Source organism: Miscanthus floridulus, chromosome 1 (genome assembly GCF_019320115.1).
Source record: "Miscanthus floridulus cultivar M001 chromosome 1, ASM1932011v1, whole genome shotgun sequence".
Lineage (NCBI taxonomy): Eukaryota > Viridiplantae > Streptophyta > Magnoliopsida > Poales > Poaceae > Miscanthus > Miscanthus floridulus.
The window spans coordinates 156,926,100-156,945,087 of record NC_089580.1 but is presented as its reverse complement, the minus strand read 5'-3'; the positions used below and the strand labels follow the sequence as shown (position 1 = coordinate 156,945,087).

The window sequence follows — 18,988 nt, the reverse complement described above, 5'->3', positions numbered from 1 at the left end:
TTAGGCTCAAAACGTTCGTCTCGTAATTTCCCACCAAACTGTGCAATTAGTTTTTTTTCGTCTACATTTAATACTCCATGCACGGGCCGCAAATATTCGATGTGATAGGTACTATAGCACTTTTTGAAAATTTGAGGTGAAACTAAACAAGGGCTTTAGCGATGTTCATGCACCAGCTCCTGACCACTGCCTGCTCATGTCGGTCACCGGCTGCGGAGGGGTTAGTAGCGTCGCTTTCGGCTGGAAACACCGTCCAATTCACCACATCCCCCTAACAGCTTGGATGATATGAACTGGCAACTAGAGAATCTGTGCTCCGATCCAGCAGCAAGGTCAGTCAAAGGAGGACAAGACTACCGCGAGCCAAACCCCAGGTTGTTGTTGTTATATCATGCTGACAGGATAAATGAAGTCATGAAATGATCTTGTAGTTTATAAAATTCCATATCTGGAGCAATTTCGGCAGAGCCGACATGGCTGATTCGCCTTCACGTTTCTATGTTTGTTAGGAAACGTCATTAATGGTCATGTTATTCGATTCATTTTCATTTTTGTGATGGTTTTCTATAATGGTGGCTTACCACTCAGCTGTCAGCTCGCCCTCATCGCCCCTAGATAGGTTCTCTGCATTTTCCATCCGCCGCCTTCCTCGCTTGTTCCTGGAAATGGCCCCCCACTACCTGCAACAGTGTCACTGACAGCTGCTTAATTGGATGACTTTGCCAAATAATAGGGTCAGGTCCTAAAGTTGGCATGGACGAAGCATAGGTTTTTGTGATGGAACCTAACTGACCGGTTTCAAGTCATCGATTTTCTAGGGTGTCTGTACTATGATCTACAAAAGAAAACTACTCAAGTTGTCACAAGCACGCCTATAAAACAACACATTCTGGGTAAAATTTCAACCGATTGCCACCACATTTTAGTCCAAGAAAGGAGGGATTGTTGTACTACATTAGGGCCAACCGGCCAATTTGATGACTCCGTCTAAAAGCACTTAGCCAATGGCATATAAAGTTATCAACCTGAAAGGGAAAGATATGCTGCATCACATGTCATCGATGGGATGGACGATGCAGCATCAATCCAGTTCACCAATGATGCGTACTGCTGGAGAATATCTTCTAGCAAAACACAGCAAATACCTCCTGCAGTGGCTACAATAGATTTTTTTTTGAAACAAAGTGCAACAATAGATTCAAGGAGACACAGAGATCAATAACTTCTAGGCACATTACAATTTGGATACAAACCTACCATGATTAAAGCAGTCCATCAGTCTTCTGTCCGAAGGCTATCAGGTTTCAGGAAATCTTCACATTCTAACACTGATAGGCAACCTTTTCACATGGAGAATACGATGGGAAAAACATATATAGCGATAGATACAAACTTTAGTCACATCAATCACTGTTACCATTACAGTGAGAATAGAATCATGACTAAGATAATAGACCTACAGGAAAAATCATAGCTTCTTTTTCTCGAACAGGCAGGAGTGTATCTTTATATTAAAAAAAAAGGTAAAGAAACCCCAAAAAAAGGAAAACAAGCCAACAAACACCAAGACTCACACACTCACTCACACTTAAGGGGGGTGACAAGGTACAAAAGCGCCTTTTATAAAAGAAAAAAATCATAAAAATGAAAAATACTATGATGACCATATGCCTTATGCCACAAATTCAGGAGTGCGAAATTAGCGAGGTGAAGCTGATGACATGTTTTCCTTGATAATGGTATGCACATGTTTAGTTGTTGCTCCTGGAACATCTAACGCTTCATGAGATATAGATGTGCCTTATTCATTAAACATAAGCGTTGAGAACATTGCTACTTGATTTTCAACCAAAAAGAAAAAGGAAAAAAAAAAGGGCATCCCCTCTCAAACTCATATATACAATTTTACAACTCATGACACAGCAAAAACAGGAAACAATCAATAACATAAGACCCTTTGTATTCTAAATATTGAAGACCTCAATCCTGCACAATAATTCTCAACAAAAACAGAATATCTGAAATTGATCTGCGCATGATTGTACAAAGCAACATAAGGGATGCAGGACCCAAGGGCCTGCCACATTACGGCTTTGACCACAAACACCCCCTCTGCTGCATTATACATATATTTACATCCATTAATGCATCACCAAAGACAACCATCTAACATTTTTTATGCTGAAGATCATTTGAAAAATGGTGATCCAAGCTGACGCAAGAACTTCACCACCTGGGTGAGAAATATGTCATCACTACAACATGGGCCAGTATAGAAATGATGCAATGACCACCCACCAATGGGAAGATAACCTGGAGGCAAGCGCTGCACCATGTTATTGTCGATGTGTTAGACAGCAACTACCAAAAGGATAAGTTTTGCATAAGAAAGAAGTACCAGCTGAAGGAAACAAATTCAAAGATACAGATTGCAACTTTTTTTTTTGATCCCTGTCAGGAAAGCACACAACAAAGTCCCAACACTTCACTTTCATATGTACCTTCAGTTATTACGAAAGAGAATAAAATCTTGTTGTCCCAAGTAGCAAAGATGTTGCAACTGTTCCTTTTCTTTTGGCTCTGTCGGGGAAAGCACACAACGAAGTCCCCCATACTTCACTTTCATATGTCCTTTCAGTTACTAGGAGGGAGGAAGGGAGGGGGGCAAAGGAAGGGAACCCAAAATTTAGCTACTAGTTAACGATTCCGTGCATTGTCATGGTGGAAAGACATTCATGCAAGCTTATAGCCCAAAGTTATCTAATAGCATAGCACTCGATCACTTATATATGATCGTTCGAGAAAAAATTCTATATGATCAATATTCAAGTAGAAGTTAGTTCTTAAATTCTACTGTCTAAACATCATAATTCACAAATTAACAGATTTCAGACTCAAAAGTAGCTCTTAGTTACTGTCATCAATCCTTAATTATCCCCTAAGGTTCCATTAAGGTTATAGAGGTACACAAATATTTGCAAGACATACTTTGTTTATAGTTTTCTCATCAAGTTATCAGGACCTCACATTTCCCGTGAACCCGTTTCAAAAATAACACAAATATCAGTGTCCATTTCACTGAAACTCCACATAAGTGCAATTTTTCTTTAATTTTTCTATACCAGTTTATCAGTAAGTACAATGGTGCTGGTAACTGAAGATAACTGCTCGAGCATGACATGACCAGTATACTGTTCTGGTTCAGCTGTCATGCTACATGCATTACCTATACTATAGGGATTTGTTTTTCCAAATTTTATGATTCCAGATAAATGAATGATTAAAAGTTCAAAAGAACAACTGACAAATATGTTTTAATTATTAAAAGGCACATGTAACCCTACTTAAATGTCCCAAAACATTTAAGCAAACTGTATTATTAAAATCTAAAGCTTGTAGAACAAATTATAAAGTTGAGTGTCACAAAACATTGGCAATTTGGCATATAAATTTCAAAATATGATTTTGTCAACACACCATCATTAGACACTGCACAGCATCAAGCTTAATCAACACAAGCAACTGATTTGGTAAACAGCAAATACTTGGTTAACTGGAGTACATATAGATTATTTCAGTCAGTATCAGTATTTTTAGAATGATCCAAAAAATGCTTGTTACAACTTACAGAAAAAATGCATCCGGACACAAATTTGCTTCAGATAGATATGCAGTATAAGAGACATTATAAAAAATCAGTAAGAATAACTCACAGATAGATGCTGCAGGTGATATCGATGAAAACTTGTTGGGAGGCTTGGAGGTTCTCATACTGGGTGGCATTGCATGAAAAACAACATCAGGAAGTGGAGAGGATGGAATCCTTGGATGAAATGATGGTGGAGGTGGATGTACATATGAGCCTGAAGCTTCATAACTATTTGGAGAAGCTGCGGGCACAATAGGGCGAGGACCCCTGAAGGGAGATGAATGGTGCTTAGGAGTGCTATGTTCTTTCTTGCGTTTACAGGTAGAATCACAACTGGGAAAAGTAGTGCTGTGAAGAGGAGCTGGGGCAGGGGACAAATGCTGCAAATTTTGATGACTATGATCATGGTGGTGATGTTGGTGATGGTGGTTGTGGTGATCATGGTGGTGGTGACCATTGTCGGAATTGTGATCCTGATGGGCTGAGGGAGATTGATTATTAGGTTGAGGAGCCGGACTTGGTGAATGAGCATTGCCTGAGTTGTTCAGTGAATGTTGAAGGTACGAGGACAGACTAACCTGCGTAACTCGTCCAAACACAGTGTGGTTCAAACCCAAGTTTCCAGAAGAAGAATTTCTTAATGTTTGGGCTAACTGTTTTAGTCTTTGCAAGGATGGTGGTTTGTTATCTGCCCCAACAGCAAGGAGAACACACGCTTGAACAACAGTAGGAGGTGCAACTGTTGAACAATACAGATTTGTCAGTGTAACATATAGGATCTGCATTTCAGAAAGGAAAGAGTTACTCAATGATAAAAGAAGCATTTGTGATAAAGCACAAAGATAAAAATAAGTTTGGACAACAATTTTCAAAAGCAGTAAGCATAGCATGTAAAGATTAGGGATTGAATGGGCTTTCAACTCGTACAAGGACAACACAATGCAGGATTAGTGGAGATATTTTTTTTTTCTGTTAACTAGCAAGATCAATCAATAGAGAAGAAACTTCACCAAGTGTAAAGCTTCTTGCATCAATCAGCAAGCACAGAAATTTTACTGGTGACAACAGAGAAACAATGATGATAAAGAAACTTATTTCATTCACTCAGGATGGAAGACTTGAATGCCTTAGTGGCAAATAGTAAATAACTAAAATCACATCCATGAGCTATTTTGTTTTTTGTTTTGGTGCACAAATCCAGATATTTACACCTAACATGTTAAAGTTTACATTAGCTTATGATTCGCTTAACTGTTATGGCCATGCAGATTTGTACTCATTTTTGGCTCTTTAATGCACCACATATTTCAGCAGCACAGCAAGTTTAAGGGTCAAAATGGTCATTAACAAACAAAGCCGATTTGGATTGACCAACTGAAATAATTTAAAAAAATTCTCCAGTCATGAGATGTAAACTGGTTCTTCAGTAATGCTTTAAACAAATGAACTGGAACTTGAGCAGCACAAACCTCATGTTCGTTAAGAAATAATCCAGATTTCATCTGGGCCTTCAATTCACTCAGTTTGTCTTGTACCACATCAATGGGAAAGTTCAACGAGAAATTAAATAAGCCATCAGGCTTCTGAGGAACAAAAGCAGTTTGTGGAGGTATAATCGTTATGCCACCAGGAAACCTCAAGATCTCAAAAGAATAAGAATTCCCAAACAGAGATGGTGTCAAATGGAGGATAGACTGCTGTATAACCAAGGTCACCAAAGATGACCTCAGTATGCTTAACTCTGTTGGTGATAAGGTGAAATTACTAGGATAGGGCCAGAGTCCAAAAGTCACAATAGTCCAGTTTGATTCCCCAGTTGGCTCCAATGAAAGTACAGATACCTAGAGTAACAGGAAGAGAAAATAATTACACTAAGATACCTAGAGTAACAGGAAGAGAAAATAATTACACTAACTCAAGGACAATTGCTATGGACAAGTGAAGTAGAACATACCACAGAATTGTTAATGCCAATCTCTTAAAAAATATCATACTCAAGGTTTGGTTTATTTCCACAAAGCTCAGAAATCATTCTTTGCAGCCTGAAGCTTGCAACCACATCAGCTGTAAGTAAAACAGAATAAGCACATAAGAGAACTGGAAAAAAAGGTTTCATTAAGGCAAATAATATGCGAGCACATGTTAGATCATCCAAACAAACCTAACATGTTTTCCATTAAAAAAATATGAGAACTAAATACAAGGCAAGTGCACGAAACCCCCCAGCGTCAGCCGCCAGCGTCTAGGATGAATCCTGCTCTTGCCATCTTTGTAGTACTCATGGTGAACTGGTGATGTAGAGTAAACTTCAGAAATTTAAATATTATCATGCGCCTAGAAGAGTCTAAACCACAGCTGGGTCTAGAAAAGACCCCGAAGGCTGCCCTAGGTGGCGCTCCCTGCGCCAGCAGCTGAAGGCAGTTTGCACAGCGAGGGACCTTTTGTTTTAATATGCAGACTATCGGGATCGAACCCGGGATGGGAACGCCACAACAGGCAGCTCGAGCACCGTGCTGTACGCACGTCTGCAGTCTTTTTAGGAAAAAAATGGTTTTATAGCACCCAAAGAACCTGACTTTTGGAGCACCAAAAAGTTCCCATAATTTTTTTTGGGCGAATGTGTTCCCCTAACTTTAATAGCACAGAAAACTGTCACCTTCTGTTACTTATCTCCCCGTTTTTCATTTTTATTCATCAAACTAAGTTGCAAAATACCAGCTTTGCCCTTAACTTCCTTCTTCTGTGTTCTGCACATGGGACACCCAATCCAAGGTCCTCCACTTGCGCTAGCACCTCCTCAGCGCCACTATCTACTCTGCAGGCTGGGATCTGCAAACTACCAAGTGTTGTGGTCATGCTGCGCTGCTCTGATGGTCTCTCCTGGATGCTGTGGAGCATGACAATCATGTGGCAAATGGCAGCCGCAGATCATCCTCACGACCTCACTGCTGTGCAGTCCAGGCCTCTGCAACTCCCTTGTCAACGCCCACAACCACAAGACCTCAATGCGCGTGCACAGACATGATGTGACCCTATGAAGCTCCATCCTGTGAACTGTGTCAGTTAGCGCGTTCTTCTGCAACCAGCTTAAGCTCCACAGCACCACAGATGACTAGGACAGCCGGTCAGTGCCAAGAAGGTTTGCGGTCAGAGAAAAAAACTTAAACATTTTTGTGCTATTTTCCGAAAGCCAGATTCTTTGGGTGCTATAAATAAAACCAAAAAGTTCCCATTATCTAAACAGTTTCCGACCTCCATTAGCTAAGCACCAAATTTAATAGTATACAAAGTTAGAAAATGGTCCTATTCAAATGTCAATCAGCACCAACTAACAATTCGCAGTAAACCAATCGTAATTTTGGTGGAAGACGATCAGGCATTGATTCCACAACCAACACAACAATCAAAGTGCTCTATATCTCTAATAATCAAATGTGCCACTGCCACACATCTCAATCAAAGAATGCAACCCATATTAGCTACCACTGTCTCCAACAGAGCTCCTATAGGTGGCTAGGTGAACATGTTGAAACATGAATCCTGCAAAAATCCACGTACAATATCCCCAAACGCAACAACAAATCAACAAGTCAGTTAAATTAAGGTCAAGGCGTGGTAGTTTCTAACCTATTACCTGTGCGACTAAAACGAATATGGAGACGACCCAATTCTCTGGACCAAAAAAATGAAAATCATAGAGCTCAGCGTTACAAGCTCAATTGATCCCCACCCCCACCCACACACAACACACTGGAAACTCCCAATTGAGCATGCTGCATGCCCGTCCGGCCACAGGAATGGACCAGCATTCCGCACCACATCACAGCACGCAACGGCTCCATCCTACTGCAACCTCAACAGACGAGAGCAGAGCACGGGGAAAACTAGTCCCCCGAATCGCGAGTACAAACAGAAGACAACGGTAGCGAGCTGCATTCCACTAGAAGTAGAACCCGTAGCCAAGCAGCAGGAAGCAACGCACTCACCTCCGGCCCAGGGGTCCCTGCGCGCCTGGTCCTCCCGCCGCCGCCGCGCCGCGAACGGCGGCAGCCAGAAGAGCGCCGACAGCACCACGGCGGCGCCGAGCAGCACCGCGGCCGTGCAGCGCCACCACCGGCGGCGGCCGCGCCCCTCCTCGCCAGCTTGGCAGCTTGGGTACTACAGCGAGTTAAATCCTGGAACGGCTCCCGCAGCTACCGCCAAAGAGGAAACACGTTTCCATGACCGGTGGGGCATAGTTGAGGTTGGGCCCATGAGTCGGTGATTCAGTCTGGGAGTGAGATGCGGCGGGTGAGGGAATGCCCGGGGTGGGGGGAGGCAGCCAGGTTGGTGGGAACGTGACGGGGTTGATGACGACAACGGGGGACGGGTGGCGCCCGGCCGTTGAAAGGTGTTGACCTGTGCCGTGCGCCGCGGTGAGCGTGCGTGCATGAGCTCACGTGCGCGGTCCGCGTCCGCCTCCCCGTCGTCGTCTCCTTTGTCGGGTGCGGCCGCAGCACACAAACTCGATGAAGCTCCACCATCAAAGCTCATCACCTTCCTCTGCTTCCTTGGTCTCAGGCGACGCTAGCTTCCTCAATCACTCTGAAACTAAGTGTCAGGCCCTGGCACTTAGAGCATATGCTCAATACAAACATATATATCGGTGGAATGGTGGTCTTAGGTGAGAAAAGACGACAAATACTCTTAAACCCCTACTAAGGTATCAACGCTACAACGCACGACAACTTCAAAAAAAAACGACAAACGGTTTTGCACAAGAAAAAGAAAGAAGAAACATTCAAACAACAACTTTAATTCACCCTCTCTCGGTCTCTCTCCTAGGACTATCACTACCTCTGCAGGTGCAACTACATGCTATTGCCACCACCTTTTGCTTTTCTCCGGCCCCGTTCGCTTCGCTGAAAAAAAACAAGCTGAAACACTGTTCCGGCTGATTTATTGTGGAAGAATAATACTGTTCCGACTGAAAAAATAAGCTAAAAAGACGGATTATAAGAGAAACGAACAGGCCCACTATCTCGATAGCTCCACCTCGACATGACAAGGTGAGACCACTATCTATGTTGAAGCATCGGGCCTAGCCTTACCCATTCGACCTTTTCGCACAAATCCCTCCATTTTGTCGCCCATGGCTTTCACTATCTCCACTTCGACCGTGTTTTACTGTTTTTTTCTTTGTCCTCATCCTGTCTAGGTAAGATTGAGACTATATAAATAAATATGTTATAAATATATTATCATATTATTTTTAGTTTCTGCTGATGTGCTATGCATGAAAGTGGATCATCAGAAGCTGGTCATAGTTTGTTTAGGCTTCTACGTTATTTTAAACCCGATGAGTATAAATCTAATAATAAGTCCATTTAAAGTTTACTTCAAAAAACAACCATGCATATTCTTGAATAGCAGGGGATCCAAGATAGATTTTGGTTGCTTTAAAGCCATTCAGAAAAATATCCAAAGCCAAATAAATTAGGATCCATTAAAGTCTATAATCTAGATAAATGCACTCTCAGAACACATGGCCCCGTTCGCTGGTCTGAAACTTGGCTGAAACTGGCTGAAAAACACTGTTCCGGCTGAATTGTTGTGAGAGAAAAATACTGTTCCGGCTGAAAAAAGAAGCCGAACAAACCGAATATGGGGTAAGCCGAACATGGCCTTTATAGAGATTGTTATGAAATAAATCGACGCTGAAAATGTTTATGCATTTTTCTATAAATTTAATCAAAGGTATTTCAGGATATCGTCTGGAGAGGGAGAGGGTGTTGAATAGGCACTTATGAAAATATTCCTTCACAACTCAGAGTAGCCGATTAGAGCAACTACATATGTTACACAAAAATCTATATAGGTTATGCAATTCACCACGAAGCTCAAGATTAGACTATTCATATGGAATTCTAACTCAAACCAAACTTAGGTACATGATCACCACTTAAAGACCGAACTGGAGGCTTCTAACTGACAAGAACGATTTGTAGAGCTAGCAGCACACATGCACAAATTAAGAGAGATGGAGAGATAGAGTAGGTGGTCGACCTAGCAACAAATAGCCAGGAAGAAGCCCAATAGACAGGGGGCTAAGAGGGAAGGTGATCATCGTTGTTGTAGTGACTATTGCATATGTATAAGGCTAGGAAACATGGACAAGATAAAAGGGAAAGGACGGGACGCCGTCTGTTGATTACCTTCGGCCTATTGGGATTCAGATAAGCCATTCAGGATATGAAAGGATCAAATTAAACATGGGTTCAACGGACGTTAGGTTCCACTAGTAATAAAAGAGCAGAAGGGGATGATTTGCTTGCTTCATGAAGGTCAAGAGGAGGCAGGTGTAGATACCAATTTCAGTTGTTGAACGGATATGATTACATGGGAAGTCAAAAGAAATGATAACAAAATTCAATGCAATGGGGAAGAGAAAGGAGTACCAAGCCATGTGTGACTTGGAGGTTCGTGACCATCCTCGAATAATGTGTCTTCGTGAAACATTGGAGAAATATACTAGTGGGGATATTTAATTTCAGATGTAGTTCGATTTCACAGAAGAATCATAGAAAGAGAGAAAAAATCTTGCATTCAGAACAAGCCCCTAATAATATTTTTGTCAGACTTTATAACTTAAGTCATACTCCCTCAGTTTTATTCGTCGTTTGGTTTTTCTAGATACATAACTTTTATTGTGTATTCAGACATATCCTATATATAAGTGCATAGCAAAGCTATGTGCATAGAAAAGCCAAAAGACATAATTTAAGACAAATAATAGTACACTTGTTGTATGTGACTTTCCTTGCACAAAAATATTTTATTGATGTATATATTCTCTTAACATTTGGAATCTATACTCGACCGTTTTACCGAGTCAGTACCCTCGTGCCACTTACATAGTTAGGACATGTGGCAGATCCGTCTAAAATAACTCACTTCCGGAGGTACTTATCTTCTATTAGACACTAAATACCCCAAGAGTGAGCTAATTTAAACAGTTCTGTTGAGCACACCCCATGGGAGAACCCGAAAATCCATATTTTTCAACATGATCATAAATTGAAGAATAAAGCTTATAATATTTTAGCCATTTCTTACATCACTTTCCATGCATCATCAGAGTATAATATTTATTGTTTATAACAGCGGAATATAATCATGTTATCAGAGTTTCAGCGAAAATAAAATCATTTCATGACATGTTAAACATTAACATGATGATCCGTTATATACATCATAACAGGTTATAAGTTTTCCATTGTAAAACATTTTGGGTGAAAGTTTCAAATAAACTCTATGTCCGCAACGTTAAGGAAATCCTCGTTGAGCACACCAGGAGGTTTCCACACATAAGTGTCAGCTCCACATGTTCCTGTCACCTGCAACAGGGTAGAACAAACCCTGAGTACTCAATTATACTCTGTAAGGCTTACCCGTCAGGAGGAAAGAAAAAACTCTAAGGATATGCAAGGCTATCTGGCTTGTGGGTTATTGCATCTGCAAGAAGCATTACTAAACGTGCATCCTTATATTCAATTTCATTAGCAGTCATCATTAGTTCATTAACTAATCATTCTATGTAAGCACATGTGCTACTTTCAAGCAGGTGATAAGCAATCAGAATCATTTTATCATCTTTCATATTTTAGTTCTTACCGCGGTGCTAGATCGTAGCCTAGTCGTACAGTATCACACGATGATTCACGAACCAATGTATTCTAGCTGGGTATCCCGAAACACACGCCCCGCTTGTACCCCAGGCACAAGCAGGACCAACCCACCACTCTTCTGTCAAGGGGTCCAGGTTCCCGTCCAAACTTGAACTCCAAGCCCCCACACCTGAGTTTCGGACTCGGTGTGGTGCTTAGACCTCTCACCATCCCCATTTCTAATCAGTCGGTCTGGAAAGAGCCAAAACCCCGACAAGAGAGCAACGAGCCTTCCCGTCCCCATAAGCAAGTATGTGCTCAGGATAATAAGTCTATGACCTGACTAGAATCCAATGCAACGATCGGTCCTCAATCGATATAGGCAGGACAAACACAACCAGAGCCTCGCTCAGTTACCTAACCAAGTCCAAATCCAAATCCAAAGTATAGTCCCGCCCGGTCTCTAATTATTATCCACATATATTTCATGTGATAGTAACATGATAATAGTAACAATAATATATTCCTATCTCTCGCCGTGAGTGACAGACAATCACTCGACTTCTACTAGAGTCCTATAGCATAGCAATCTACATGATCCTAACATACTAGTACGACTCATACTGAATTCACAAGCATAAGATAAAGTGCGGAATAATAGGGGTTATGCACCGGGGCTTGTCTGGGTAAGATATAACAAGTTATGCCCTATCCGCTTGGCTTATAAGCCATACTTTTTCAGTCAACGAACATTATTTTTCTTTCACAACAAATCAGCCAATAGTACTTTCAGCCATGGTTTATTAGCCAAGTGAACAAGACATTAGCTTTTATCTTGGTGGCATGATAATCAAGTCACCATCTGCTTCCGCTACTCCGATGACTCCATGATCCAACATCGCTCCTATCGTGAAATACGTGGATGCAACACAGGGACATAAATAATCAACGGCATCCGCAACTCTAAAATGCGATTACATCTCGCGAGCTAATGAGCTAGCTCTAATAACTAACACACTAAGCCATGTATCCACGTGGTCAAGTGAGGCTCGTTTCTGGAAAATGTTTTCGTTCTACAAACCCCTAACTAATATTTGACATTTGATTGATTAAATATATATTTTTATACTAGGATTTATTTAGTTACCTTAACAAACTAATTCCTATAGAGCTACAAAAATTACAGTGAGCATCTAATAATGTTAGAAATCTACTATAAAAATTTTAGGACCAGTACTACTACCACTTCATCACAATAAATTCCTACAAGTTCATATTTTACTCATTTTAAGTGCTTCAAATTAATTAGTCTACTCTTGAAAATTCTATGAAACTAAGTGAACAAAATACATTAGCAGACAGGTCATAATTTTAGGAACCAAAAAAATTGGTTTCACAATTTTTGGTTTACTATAAAATTTTATATTAAATTCTCAAGTTTGCCTTAGAAACTAATTTAGAAACTGTTTTAGAATTCAAAATGTGTTGGCAGCAACCACTTTGGCCCAACAGTCCAACGCGGCCCGCGCAGGACGCGGCCGCGCATGAGTCGCGACGGTCCAGTGCGGCCCAAGCCCGGGGCACCCACGCGTAATTGACATTTTGCAAAAGAGGACTCGCACTCTTAGAAAATCAAATGATACAGTGCGGCACTATTCCACTAGTTTCGAGTTTTGCACAAAGCACCCCAAAATACCTCGTCTTCGCAACAGCTGGGTCCCAGACGTGCCCGTGCGCATCGGCATGGCCCCGACCGGCACTGCCCGACCACGCCAGCCTACTAAGGCCCACAATGACCGTCTACTAGACCAACATGGACCTCCTGACCTACGCACAAAAGTAGAAGGTGGCTGCATGTTCAACGGTGTACTAATCCCACCTATCCACATCGACGGAGGATCCGAGTGGCGACACGAGTGCTTCAGCGAGTCTACACCCTATCAGACGGGTCATGATGGTAGAGAAGGGTCAGAGGCTCACCGCGGTGCACGCTATGGTGATAGTTGAAGTAGGGGAGGGTCGAGGCGACCTAGCCACATGCGCCCGAGCACAGTGGCGATGTTTCATGGCAGCACCAGCGCGTCACCACATCACCGACGGGTTTCCTAGCCAAATCAACATGAGCATCGGATAGAGGAGGCCAAGGTGAGCCTAGAAACGCCACCAATCGAACCCTTACCTCTGGGTTATGGACTTACCCCCAAACCATAGGGCACGTCGCCGCTCATGACCGGCGGTGGTAAAACGCCAAATTGGCGGCCCACAATGCAGCAATGGACCAGAGAGAAACAAGGCACTTAGCCAACCTTCTAAGCTATCCATAGGAGCGAGGGATTTCGTTGCAAAGCTATAACTTGGCAATGGGAAGAGGGAGAAATGATGGCGGCTCTGTGCACAGTGAGGCGGTGGAGTGGTCTACGAGCGAACCGATCAGTTAAGGTGGGCAGCTCCGGTTGGTGGCAAAGTGAGCACGTGGTACAGTTGACGAGACGGGAAGGGTTGTCGTAAAGCGCACGGCATCAGTGGCAAGATGGAGCGGGGTCGCTGGTGGTGGCTAGCGGCAGAGCAGAATAGGGGGGGGTCATCATCGCGGTAGGTGAAACAAATGGTGGGGCAGTCGCCACGTCGTCCGAGGCACGGTAGTCATGGTAGCGCAGCACGGCGGCAGGATGGCTAGGCGCAATTGAACGGCGGGCGCGGTGGTAGGTGAAAGCTCTAGTTTGGTTTTGGTTAATTAATAAAACCCTAAGTGCTAACCTAGTCTATCAAAGTAATTATGAGATAGGTAGCACTACTCTAAGTGATGAAGCAATGGCGAAGATCATGACGATGGTGATGGCATGGTGATGATCAAATGCTTGAACTTGGAAAAGAAGAAAGAGAAAAACAAAAGGTTCAAGGCAAAGGTATAAATAGTAGAAGCCATTTTGTTTCCGTGATTAAGACACTTAGCGAGTGTGATCATATTTAGGTTAGATAGATGTTCTATTAAGAGGGGTGAAACTCGTATTGAAATACAGTTATCAAAGTGCCACTAGATGTTCTAACTCATTGCATATGCATTTAGGATCTAATAGAGTGCTAACACCCTTGAAAGTATTTGTGAATTTTTGCTAACACATGTGCACAAGGTGATACACTTGGTGGTTGGCATATTTGAGCAAGGGTTAGAAACTTCACCGGTGGAGTGTTCGCCCGTAGAGTGCGGACAGTCCGACGATGCCACCGACGCCCTATACAGAAAAGATAGGGGTTCACAGAGTGACCGGACACTGGTGGTGCAGTGACCAGATGCTGGGTTCAGAGTCTGGTCAATGATAGTAGTAAGCACACTATCTATCTTGTGATCGAACACTGGTGTGTATACTGACCGAACGCTCATGGTCTGAGTCCGGTCAGTGCTGACGTACGCTGACGTGAGGCACACAGAAGAAATGTTGAGTGACCGGATGCCGGGTGAGTCCAGTCGAGCATGACCGGACGTGTCCGATCATGAAATTTCATGTTTGGAGCCTTACTGAAAATGACCAGACGCTGGGGTCCTACGTCTGGTCACTTTCTAACTAACATGTCTGGTCATCACTTGACCGTTGAGATCGGGCGATCGGCGTTTGAAGCTGATGACACGTGGCAAGCATCGGGCGACCGGATGCTAGGGTCCTGCATCCGGTCGAACTGATCGGAGCATCCGATCACCCCGTGTTGTGCCTAGTGAAGGGGTACAACGGCTTTATTTTGTGGGAGGCTTCTATTTAAGCCCCATGGCTGGCTCAAGCTCACTCTCTTGGCTATTTACATTGACATAGCAATCTTGTGAGCTTAGCCAAAGCCCTCCCACTCATCTTCATCATTGTTGAGGGGTGATTGTGAGGGGTCTTGTGCCTTCCCGATGGAGAGCCAAAAGGTAACTCTAGTGGATTGCTCATGTCATTGAGTTACCTCACTAGTGGGTAGGTTCTTACGGTGTCCAATTGTGTGGACGAGGTTCCTGCAACACCTCTTAGCCGCCGAACCACCAAGTGTTGGTCAACACAATAGGAACTAGCGTGCCGGCAAGCACATGAACCTCGGGAGAAAAAATGGTTGTCTCTTGCCCTTTGGTATTCTCCCGGTGTTTAATTTAGTATTCATCTTATGATTGGTTCACTCTTCTACATGGCGGTATAATCACCCTACTCACTCATTTATATTCTTGCAAACTAGTTGTGGTAAGCTCTTTAGTGTAATTAGAATTGAGAGCTTGCTTTGTTATTTTAAGTTCATCTAGTGGAACTCTTTAGAGTAGCAAGATTGAGAGCTCTTAGTGAGTAGTAACATTGCAAGTTGTGTGTCTAGTAATTATTGCAACTAGAATTGTTGGATAGGTGGCTTGCAACCCTTGTAGAGCTAAAGTAAGTTTATATTTTGCTATTTGTCATACTAATCAAATTGCTCTAGTTGATTTGTAGATTTTTAAATAGGCTATTCATCCCCTCTAGCCATATTAGGACCTTTTAGCAGGACGACCAGGCATAAGTGAGCGGTGGCTCGTAGTTGGCTGCTAGCAGCGTGCCCACCGTGGCCAAGCTGCGGTAGTAGCAACTGACCAGCGTGGCCACGGGCGTGAGCCCTGCGCACCGACGCCGTGACACCGGGGCTGGATGGCCTAGTGACCGCGCCCAACATGAGAAGACGGCCCGAGTTCATGTTATGCATGGATTTTAAAGCGTTCAAAACGTCTAAACCGTTGATCCAATCCCCAAACCACTTTTGCTATACCTTAGAGGGTATATCAGGCTACTAAAACAAGCCATAATACTACCCTACTCCTTAACCCAGTTTCTCTACAAAATTGCTAAACATCACAATGCCTAACCGTCCAAAAGTTCATGAAATTTTCTAAGTGTTAAATGGATTTCTATTTTTAGTTGCACTTTTAAGCTATTAAATATAGTACTTAACAACATTATCTCTCAACACCACGTATTTCATTGTCATCTACAAATTTCACATTTCAGACTTTATTAAGGTGTCACATACATGTTCTATAGTATTTTTGTTCAATAAAAATTAGTTTTAAACCCTAAGTGATATAACATGACTATTGAATCAACTTTCGTTTCACATTTTTGTTGATCGTTTTGAGTTACAAAAAATGATCTACACACTTTATCACATGCATTAACACATAAACATGATGCTCATGACATAGTTTAGCAAGTTGTTTAAGCGGTAACACCGAGGGTGTTACAGGACAAGATCAACATAGGCTAATACCTATTGGTGGTCACAATTCCATATAGACCAATAATTACTTGAGTACCTAAAGCCACACCATCAGTAATACAAGGTTAGTTGCTCTACTCCTATTCCTGCCTCCTGTCAATTTCATGTGCTTCTCATCCTGAAGGAAACACGTGAGGGAGTTTGCTTTCTGTCACAACACGCGCTTAAGAAGTGGCTTTTGGTTTTTGTCAACTGTTGCTCCTACAAGCCTCTACATGACAACCTGTGGAACCAATACTAGTTGTGGACCCATACATTTGAATTAATTAATAAAATCATTTTCTCTACCAGTGGCTTTTGATTGGCTAGGGTAAAAAAGCTACATGGGTCCATCGGGGTTGATTAAAACCCACTAGACTTTGGAAGCACCACAACATTTGAAGCCTTGGTGGCTCATTGCTGTGCTGACATCTGTCTCTCTGTACATTTTTTAGAAAGGCCCTCTACCTAACCCGCAATCTAGAGTTGGGACATTAGCCTTGGCCTTGCTCTTACACACGCACAAGCAATTTGGTCAGCACCCAAAACCCTAGCCACCACCATTTCTCCCTTCCTTCTCGTTGTTGTCATGGCTTCCCTCCTCTCCCCTCCACCTTGCCTTGTCGGAGGAGCGTGGCTAGATCTTTGGGGAGGTGGAGTTCGTGGCACACTGTGGCGGGTCACGGCCATGTTAGAGCGACAGTGCTTGCATGCTCGGAGCCTAGAGCTAGGATGGGGCAAGGCATGGTAGTTCAACAGGTAGGAGGCTATGATGTGACCACAAGGGTATGGCTTAGCAATTTCTCCTTCTCTTCTCGTGATCTCTATATTCTCTGCATGATCTATTCACTGAAGTTGTGCTTTCTCTCTCAGATCTAACCATGAGCTACTCGACAGCATGAGCTTGCTCTCGAATGAGGCTTTTGGGTGGCCTCACGGTGGCTCGGCAGTAGTGTCATTGGTGAGATGCTACCTCTTTCTATCTCCTGCTTTCTTGCTCCATGAGTCCAATCTCATAGCTGCCTACAAATCTTCTCTCCTCCACTGCTTCTTGCTAACCCAACACAACAATTACATGCTCTTGTAGTCTTTGGACCAGCTCACTAGCGATGCAATGGGGGCAAGAGGGTAGGAGGCATCCATGGATCTGCATGGGTACGGCGTTGGGGTGAGTCCCAATTTATTGGATCTCCCCATCCTCAACCCCTCCGATGTTGTGGTTTACTCGTGGGCGCACCATGGTGGCCTCCACATCTGGCGTCCTTCAACTAAGGTACATGGCCCTCCCTCTCACTCTCATTTCCACATCTAGTATCCTTCAACAAGGTACATGCGTCATCTCTACCCCCATCTGATTTCTTCTCACTTCTTCTATGGTTCAACCGTGCTGGAGGACGACACATGGTGTGGAACCATGGCGAGATAGCTCCTACACAACACACAGGTGGGTAAGCAGTAAGCAGTAAGCAGTAAGCCATACCCATTTTGTTTTCTAATCTGGCTCCCCAAATTGGATTGATTTGTATAGCCTCTCAGATGTGCTTGGGCCTGCAACTATTGTGTTGGGTTAGCTGTTAGCATCCTTCAAGGGTTCCTTAACATAAGAACATTTATGTTGAATGTGTAGTGAGGTGAGATATGCTTTAAATTTCTAGAAGTAGGAATAGAAAACCATTAGGTTTTTGGAAATAAAAAAATCATGTGTCAGATACGTTCGATTTTCTCCATGCCATTCATGGTTTTACAATAGTTGGTTCTTCATATATTCTTACATGCAGATGAAAATATGTCGACGGCGCTATAAAAATACCTACTTTTACACCCTAAGTTGCTTCTTTGGTTCTCAATTCAAAGTAGGTATTTGCTTCATGCCGTAGGGTTGATGGGTTCTTTTTCTTTATTTATATTCAATGGGTCTTTGGTCAATATTTCCTGAGTATTTGAGACTGGTGAATGAAATTCCCATATACTCAAGATTGTGAGAGCCATGTTGAAGAGTAAACATTACCTCAAGTTGCATTTGGTTTCCAGATGTGTCAATTAACAATGAAGTATTTGGCTCAATGAACATTTATACTCGGTTCAGACAATGGGCATGTGTTTTAAATTGGTAAAATGATATATATGCTTCTATATGCTAAAGCTTTCCTTTTTTACATATTGTATCCATGATTCTGCACATCCCCAAGGGAACTATCGTTTGTGGTCCTTGCATCCTAGATATGGACAATACAGTTCCCTTGGAGTCTTATAAGAAAAATGAATGTAATATTTGGAACCATATATGATTGTTTTACTTATTTTTTAGTCATTGTCTCAGTTGATGCTCATAAAAGCAAAAAACTTGACATGAGTAGCTTGAAAATAGCACTGCAAAATGAATCTAGCTTTTCCTTATTGGATTCACTGTCTAAAACTATGGCTTATATTTCTAAAATTTAGTAAGATA

At 42.5% G+C, this 18,988-nt stretch overlaps 1 pseudogene; it reads right to left on the bottom strand.

Annotated features, from left to right (window-relative positions):
* Positions 1 to 1,872: 1,872 nt before the first annotated feature.
* Positions 1,873 to 8,182, bottom strand: LOC136466033 (uncharacterized; annotated as a pseudogene).
* Positions 8,183 to 18,988: the final 10,806 nt, after the last annotated feature.